Here is a 9,155-nt window from a genome sequence, read left to right on the forward strand (position 1 = left end):
CACACGTGCACACACGCACGCACACACACATAAACAAAGAACTTTTTTAGAGAAAAGCAAGTTGTATGCTGAGAGTCGACTTGAGATCAGCATATGTGGAGATGTTTCTGACTCTTACTGTCTCTACATCCCTTTCTGGGAACTGGGAGGAACAGTTCCTGTGCAAGATTGCTGTGAGGACCAAATGAAAGCAGGGCTTGCAAGCACTTGGCTCAGCAAACCATAGCGGTTACTACATACTGTCAGCTTACTGTTATCACTACCAAGTCCTAGGAATTGGTTTTTGTTTCGTTTTGGTGTTTGTCTGTTTGTTTTTAAGTCAGCTTTGTGTTTTACTGTTGAGGTGACCTCAGGCCTTGACTGTCTCCTTCATCCTTGAGCAGGCACAGCCACTCCTTCTGCAGCTGCTGCTTTGTCTTCAGCTCTGCATGGTGAAGGGGGTGGGAGGGGTGTGCATGGCTCTTGTCTTCTAGGGCCTTAGAAGTCAGGGGCTGTACTTCTTGCCCTTACAGGGTTTTCTCTCTGAGTTTGGGTAATGAAGATGACACTGGGGAGATGGATCTGACAACTCAGATCTTGGATATACAGATGATGGTGACAAGAGTTAATTTTAGCGACCTACAGCTGGGACAGCGCCACCTTCAGATCATCCAGCTGTTTGAACAGCGCCACCCTCAATTCATCCAGCTGTTTTGTTGTCTCCACCCTCAGATCTTCCAGTAGCTCTTCTTGGCCATGGCTGTACAGCTTTCGGCTACTATGGCCTGACTGGAAGGAAATGGAAGAAGACCCTAGTTTTACTTGCAATCACTTAAGTGAATGGACCTATGGATCATAGTGAAATCCAGACCCAGATTTTTTTAAGATTTTTTTTTTAAGAAGCACCTAATAACAAGAGTAATTCTGTCATGCACAACACACTTGGAACAGACAGAGTCTACCCACTTCAACACTTAGCAGCTACTTAATACACTCGCAAACAGGAATGACTTCTCAGGATCGCAATGTCCTTACCTGAAAACTGGGGACAACCCACACTCCACATGACTACCACTGAGTGAGAATCAGCTGATGAGGAGCCCAGGAAGGAGTACCATAAACAGCAGAGCTACCCGTAGCAGACAGTGCGGTCATAAGTCCCATGATGCTAAATATGTATCACTGAATGCCAACTTTACAAAGGTCTTTACTGAGACATGCGAAATGAGGCCTGGATCCCTTGCTTGGACAAGCTACTACTTTCAAGAGTCCTCTAGGAATTCTGGCAGAATACAGCAGCTTTTCAAAACCTTCTCCTGTTTAAAAAGCTCTGAACCTTGAGACCTACTATTCAGCAGCCAGGAAAGAGGCATTTTGGCAGGGAGAGCATGACCATCTGAGGTGCTGGAAGTGAGCTGTGCTAGTGAGTATACGCTCTCCCCGAGAGCTGGCCAGGCTCCTTCCAACCTCCATCAGCCAAGATCTCCAAGTCAGGCTGGCAACACTAACAGCCAGAGACAGGTGAGCGCGACCCTAGCAGAGTCCCCACGTACTGTCCAAAGACTGGCAGAGAGCCAGCCTAGGAAAAATCAGGCCTTCTGGGTGCCCAAAGTGGAGCTCTCTCAGATCCTCTGGCCTGTCTTCCTTCCGAAGAAGCTGGGGGGTTCTTTTCCAAGGGCCTCAGGTACTGTTTGCACTATGGGCCTCTTGGAATAGTTCATTTGTTCCTCTCAGGGCACCTCACCAAGAAGTCCTCTTAATCCCTTTAGAGGCAGATGACACCTCTAACATCTACCTAACTGCTCAGGCCAAAAACCTAGGAACCATCCTTAATCATCCCACCCTGCTGGCCACCTCCAAAACATGGCCTCCCCCTGCCAGCACACTAGAAGGCTGCCACCATCCTACTAACCTCCTACCTAGACTTCTAGCTACTACTTAAAGCTCTCTCAAATCATGACCACAGGGCCAGAATGATTTCACATCCTGGAGACAGAACAAAGGGTATAACCACACTACAAGAGCACACTTCACTGAGCCTCACCGTCCACCTCCGAGTGATTGAAAAACAAAACAAAAGGCTAGGGGCCAGGAATGGGCTCAATTAGTAGAGGGCTTATTCAGCGTACTCGAGATTCTGAATTTAGTCCCTACGTGAGCTGCTGTGGTGGCATACACCTATAACCCCATTACACAGACGTACACAAAAGAAGTCCGAGTCCATCCTTAGCTGACCACATAGAGAGCTTAAGGTTAGCCCCGGCTACATGAGATCCTGTCTCAAAAAGTTAACTAATTAAAACAGCAACTAGGGGTTGGAGTGATGACTCCGTAAGTGTTCTTCTATATGTCCCAGAACCCACATGGTGGCTCACAACCCTTTGTAAATCCAGTTCCAAGAGATGTGACAGTCCCCTCTGGCCTCTGTAGGCACCAGGCACGCCAAAAGTGGTGCGCAGGCATTCATGCAGGCAAAACATGCACACACATTAAAAACCAACAACTACACAAACACCTACACCATGACACCTTCCTCTCAGAAGTTTTCCATGGTTCCCGTTGCACTTCTGAGAGGAAGGTGTCACGGTGTAGGTTCCCCCACTGTTCGCTGGAGAGCTTAATCTGTACCTCCTTCCTCAAGGGTACCAGTAAGACCAAATAAAGACCCATTTCAGAACTCAAAACCACCAAGATCCATACAGACAGCAGTGTGTCAACTATAAGACAAGGCTCTTCCTCACTGACCTGAAGATGCATAGATGAAATGTGTATATGAACCTGGCATGCAGGAGGAGAGCAGGTGCAAGGCCAGCCTGGGCTACATAACAAGACCCTGGAAAGACAAGAAGAAATGGAAACAAAGAAAGACAAGAAAGGAAAAGAAAAAGAAGGGGGAAGGGAAAGCTAACAAGGAAGGAAAGAGGCAGAGGAGCAGCCTGGGGCTCCCCACTCCCACCACTCCGGCCGGCTCCCACTCCCTGGGGGCCTAACAGAAAGCTCAGGACACAGCAGAAGACGGCAGCAGCTTTCTTCTCTGGCAGCACAAACACATGAATCCATTTAGTCAGGTGTGCTGACATTCACCTACCGTCTCATTTGCTCAGGAAGCTAAAGCAACAAGCTCACTTGAGCTGGCCAGAGCATCAAGGCGACCTTAAACAAAGCCCAAGAGGCTGGAGCTGGGGCTGGTTAGTAGAGTGCTTGCCTGGCATGCACAGTGCCCTGGTAAATCCCTAACACGGAATGGGAGTTATTTGCAAAGTGTGCTCTGGGTTCCTTGAAAGTCATGGAGGTCCAACAGCCTGTACATCTCTGGGGTAGAGAGATGTAATAAACATTTACTGAAGACCAGTTTCCTCCTTAAAACAAAGAAACAAAAAACGGGGCTTCATGTGGCTCAGATTGACCCCAAACTTGATATATAGCCAGGGTGGCCTTGAACTTATCATCCTTCTGCCTTTAGCACCTGGGTTCTGGGATTACAGACATGCACCACCATGCCAGTGTCTATGTGGCACTAGAGGTGAAATCCAGGGTTCGTGCATGGTAGGCAAGCATTCTACCGAGTGAGCTACACCTTCCTCATCCCATAGTTCTTTCTTTACAGCCCATCCTGGCATGGAAATCCTGGTTCCTCCAGAAAGCCTGCAAGAATACCAACATGTACATAATGCCACAATTATGACCACACACTGCACTTATTCACCAACCACAAACAGAGTATGAAATGTTGTACCATGCCAGGTTAAACTCAAAGAATGACAGCCAACATTTACCAAATGTGCCAGGCAGTTCACATGGATCAGGCTTAAGTCAGTCTTCCTAATAGCCCTACAAAACAGAGTAATCTGCTCTGTAGGTGAAGAAGCTATGACACAAACAGTAAAGCAGTTGCTGGGCAGCATACAGTGAAAGTAGCTCACCAAGATTTTAACCCAGCAGCATAACTACGTACTTAACTAAAACAGCACTGATGGCGCTGCTAGTATCAGCTATCTAAAATCCCTCACTAAAGTAGGGACCAAGAGATATAAAATGCCACTTTTAAGCATTCTAGCATTTTGGGAGAATTCATACTTTCAATGCTATCTATTTCAATGATGCTTTTCTCAAAAGGCCATTATTATAGGAAAATGTGAGTTAGGCTACCTCACCATGCACTGTTGGTAAATGGTACCCTATTGGTCTACACAGAGAAACCCTGCCTCAAAAACAACAACAACAACAAACAAACAAACCAACAACAACAAAAGAACTTGTTGCTAAAGACACCACAAACTTCAGTTTCATGACACAGAAAAACTAAGCTAAAACCGAGCTGAAAGCTTCCCTGATGGCTGTGTTCATAGGGCTGAAAGTGCTATGCAGCCTGCCAGGGAAGAATCATCAACAGTGTCACTTAGCTGTGGATGCTTCATCCTACAATAATGACCTGTCCAGCAAGATGTGCTCAATATAGTAATAGTGGCATGCCTGTTATAGGGCAGCCAACAGCTTTCTGCTTGGATCTGAGGTCTTCTCCACAGAGAAGAATTCCCCTCTGGCACTGCAACCTGGTCAAAACCCCATGTCTGGGGAAGACATAGACCCTGGTGGGGCAGCCACTGTTGTTGTACTGCTAAATGGACATGATGTATCTGTCAAACTCCTCTCTAAACATTTCGGTTTATGCCTACAGATTAGTGACAGAGTCAGCCTTGCTCACAGAAGCTTCTTTTGCAAGTGGGCAGTGGTTACTGAGACTCATAACTGGCCAAGGTGCTGAAAGTAAGAGACTGCTGAGTGTTCAGCTTCAATGGGGACATATTACCATCTCCAAGGTTCAGAGAACATCACAGAAGAGGGAGCAGAAAGAATTTACAAGGCAGAGGAAGGAGAGTGGAATTTGTGGAATGCTGTCTTTGGGGAGGACATGGCTGTGTCCCCATGAACTCTCAGCAGCTATGCTTACCTGTGCTGAAGGACATGACACTGAGCCCAGAGAGGGAAGGGCTTCCTAAGCCCCAGTGCTCCCTAAGGACCTATAGGCAGTTAATGGCTGCTCAAGGACAGGCACTTCCTTCAGTCGTGGAAATGCTAGAATTGCTTGTGCTCTTATAAATAACTCCTCACTTACACTCCTATAAGCAATCCCAATGAGACTAGCTGTGCCATCAAAGAAATGAGGAAATCTGGAAGGAGGGAACTATTTGGAAAAAGAGAGGAGGTCAGCAGGAGTGATGGGTAATAGGGGTGAATATGATCAAAACAAATTATATACATGAATGGAAGAGTTACAGTGGGGGAGGGGAGATGGCTCAGCAGGTTAAAGCATTTGCCACACAGGCCTGACAACCTGATTTTATCAAGTAAGATCCCCAGGACCCACCCAAAGGTGGAAGGAATCAACTCCACAATGCTGACTTCTCACTTCCACATACCATAGCACACGCTGGCACTCACACACACACAAACTGCAGTAATGATAAGTATTGTTAAATGTCAATGAAATTTATTAGATAAAAGGAATATCTGCTAGTAACAAACTAAAACAAACAAAGCTTTTTCTGAGATCTTGTTTCCATGCCATTGGGAGAACCACCTCTAGCCAAAGCAATTAGAAGCAACCCAAATACCCTTGTGGCCTTCTAGCAGTTACTGTTGAGAAAGCAGAGACATCTGGGAACAGGGAATAAAATGTATGTCCAGCTCCATCACACTGCAAACCTCAGATTCTTAGGCACAGGCTCCTCATCTACAAGTCAGGTGACATCACCAGCTGCCTGACAAAGTCTATGAAGTTTAAATGAGATAATACGCCTCAAAAAAACTTCTTAATCATCAAGTTGTAGGTGATCCCTGCTGCTCTAAGCACTTCCCGAAAGAGATAAATACACCCCTATTCTTGTTATAAACATACTGGGTGATGGACAAGGCACAAGCACAGAACGAAACCATGACTCCCACCATCTACAAAACCTGGTCTCTGGGTTTCTTCCTCGTAGCGCCTTGGGAGGTCAACAACTCCCATCCCCTGAGCAGAACACGAAGGGAAACTGTGGATGGGGGATGACCAGGGTGGCAGGAATACCTAAATGAGCTGGCAAGCAACGCACACCTAAGCCCTTCTGGTCCCAAGTCATCTTCCCCATCCTGGAAGGCTCCACCCATTCCAAATACCTCAAATACCTCACCATAATGTGTTAAGCACTAACCACGTGTTTTGTGGCGGGGGAGGGGCTCACAAGGACCCACCCCTACGCGAGGATTTATAGGCAGTTAACGGTTCCTAGGGGGAGGGGCTCACAAGACCCCGCCCATTCCTGAGGTGTGTCGCCCCCCACACTCCACTCGAGTAAATAGTGACCGAGGGGTAAGAGGCATTTTTTTCTGTAGTGTAGCTATTGGTAAACCACCATGCTCCTGAAAAGAACCCATCACCAAGTTCTTGCTAGCGGCATGGAACTAGAAGGGATAGAAAAGGAGGGGACTGGGTCAGTGGGAGGGGGACACAAACAAAATACATTATACACACGAATGAAACACATAATGAAACCCGTTATTATGTGCAATTAACATGTTATTTAAAAGAAAGCCAAGCTACTTCAGACGCCCTGCCCCAATTGCTTCCGCGGCTGTCCATTATCCCACTTTATAGATGAGCAGAAGACTCAAACGCCACGCGATGCAGCCTCAAACTCAAGCACTCAGACTTCAAAAGGACTCTTGGACCCCACGTAGAGTACCCTTGGCCATCCTCCCTCTTCCCTCTTGGCGCCCTTTGACGTTCACATCTCCTCAGCAAGTGTCAGGACTCCACTGGACAGACAGGTCTGCTGCTGCCAGAGAGAGCAAGGGGTTTGTCCAAGGTCACACAGCGAGCCAGGCACGGCCCCGAGGCTCGGCCCTCACGAACTTGCTTCCTGGGCTGCCTTTGCAGCCAGGGTTGGGGACTACGGCCCCAAACCGGCCGTGAGGACCAAGCAGGGGCGGCCGAGACTTAGGGGGTCGTGCCGGCCGCGCCCGTGAAGGAGCCGGGTGGAAGAGATACCACAGAGGCCGGGCAGAGGATGCTGCCCCTCGTGGAGCAGCGACGCAGGGACAACGCTGGGCGCCCCGCGGGGACCCCGCATCCCGAACTCACCTGCGGCCGCAGCCGAGAGCGGGCGGCGGCGGCGAACCCCGGGCTCAGCCATTCCCCGCTGCCCCGGATGGGGAGAGAACGCGGCCGCTCACTTCCTTAGCAACTCGGCTCGGCGACCCACTTCCTTAGCAACCGCTTCAATTTCAATAACTTTATTGGGCCTCGGGAGCGAACAGCCGCCGAGGGGCGGGACCCGGTGAGCAGAGGCGCTTTTTAGGTTCTCTGCGCACGCCGACACCCAGACCTACCTAGGGGCCCAGACTCCATGCGCTAGTCTCGCGTGCCTCAGTTTCTCCATCTGTGAAACGGAACGCCGTACCTTGGTCGCACTACGCGATTTCATCCTCCGCTTCCGAAAGCTCTTTCCTGTCAGTTCTCTGATCTGGGTCTCAGATTAGCATTGAGTGGTTCCTAATTAGGGCCACCCAGGGATGAAGACAAATCCTTAAGAAAATCCTCGACTCTGCCCTGCCTGTCACTTCCTTTCGGTCACCACGTCCCTCAGTCTGCCTTTCAAATATTCCTGCATTTCTCTGGCGTCTAGAGCCACAAGCAAGGCCAGGTCATCGTTGGCCTGGCCTGCAATTCCTACTGTCTGTCAATAGACTTTTTGCCTTGGCAGTCCATTCTCGACGAGATGGCCTGAATATTAAATTTTAAACACATCAGGTCACCCTCCCTGCATAGCGCCTTTGGAGTCCCGCTACTCTTACCATCAAATCAAAAAGCTTTGTTTGAGCATGATGGCTCGCGCCTGCGGTCCTAGCACTTGGGAAATGGAGGATGAAGAGTTTACAATCATCCTCAGATACAGAGCAAGTGCGTGGCTAGTCCGGACTAAACAGCGAGACCCTCTTCCTCAGGATCAAAATAAGTACACATGGTTGTAGGCTCCCTCTGATGGCTCGGTGGGTAAAAGTGCTTGACCGCTTGGGGTAGATCTTAGGGACCCGCCGGGCAGAAGAGAAGAACTAAAGGTGTCCTCTGACGTCTGCGCGCGCGCACACACTCACACACAATGTAATAAAAAGATGCCAAACTAGCCAGGCATGGTGGCACGTGCCTTAATCCCACTTGTGGGCGGATCTCTGAGTTCATTCAGCCTGGTCTATAGAGCAAGTTCCAGGAGAGCTGCGGCTGCACAAAGAAACCCTGTCTCCAAAAAACTAAAGCAACAGCAACAACAAAAGACAGCTACCAAACTGACTCAGAGTAAAGCTTACCTGAATTAGTTACAAACACCTTATTTACAAGCAATAACAGGTAGTGTAATATATGTGCTTTTATGCTTCATCTTTTCCATATCTTCTGGTATTTTCTAGGGCTAATAATTGCCAAATTTCTCTCCCATTTTCATTAGTTCTTTTAATTTTCCTCTCCCATTCCAGGCTGGCCTTAAATTCACTATGAAAACAAAAATAACCTGTAACTTCTGATCCTCCTGCCTCTCCCTAAGTTCTGATATCCCGGGCATGTTGCATCAGCTCTCATTTATGTGGCACAGGGGTGGAACCCAGGACCTCATGAACACTAGGTGTAAACTCTTATCACCTGAGCTCTTTCAAGCCTACACCCAGACCAGGCCTTTTGCTTTGTTTTGTTCTCCCTGAGACAGTGTTTCTCTGTGCAGCCTTTGCTGTTCTGGAACTCGATCTGTAGACCAGGCTAACCTACTAACTCCTAGAGCTCCACCTGCCTCTACCTCCCTGTAGTAATTATTTTTCTATTGCTCTGACAAAACCCCATGACCAAGGCAATGTATTTGCCTGCATGTACTTATGTGGACTATGTGAGCGTCAGGTTCCTGAGGAGGTCGGAGGAGGGCATCAGATCCACTGCAAATGGATTTCCAGATGGTTGCGTGCTGCCATGTGGATGCTAGTAATTGAACCTTGATCCTGTGCAAGACCACTGAACCAACTCTCTGGCCCCTACATGGATATTCTCATTTATTTATTTATTTATTTATTTATTTATTTATTTATGTTGGTTCTTCAAAACAGGGTTTCTCTGTGTAGCTTTGGCTGTGCTGGGCTCACTTTGTAGATCAAGC

At 48.2% G+C, this 9,155-nt stretch overlaps 1 protein-coding gene across 4 annotated transcripts in view; it reads right to left on the bottom strand.

Moving 5' to 3' along the window:
• Kif3b (kinesin family member 3B) overlaps positions 1-7,247 on the bottom strand; it is a 39,971-nt gene extending 32,724 nt beyond the window's left edge. For 2 of the 4 annotated variants that reach the window (XM_060383056.1, XM_021639694.2), the window contains exons 1-2: positions 7,103-7,213; positions 623-768 (exon numbers count right to left, since the gene is read on the bottom strand). The gene's annotated coding sequence lies outside the window, so the exon portion shown is untranslated. Of the gene's footprint in view, positions 1-622; positions 769-7,102 lie in introns of all 4 variants that reach the window. The other 2 variants (XM_021639693.2, XM_021639695.2) reach the window with 2 other exon arrangements.
• Between the last annotated feature and the right edge of the window lie 1,908 nt (positions 7,248-9,155).

The sequence above is a fragment of the Meriones unguiculatus genome, chromosome 4 (assembly GCF_030254825.1).
Source record: "Meriones unguiculatus strain TT.TT164.6M chromosome 4, Bangor_MerUng_6.1, whole genome shotgun sequence".
Classification (NCBI taxonomy): domain Eukaryota; kingdom Metazoa; phylum Chordata; class Mammalia; order Rodentia; family Muridae; genus Meriones; species Meriones unguiculatus.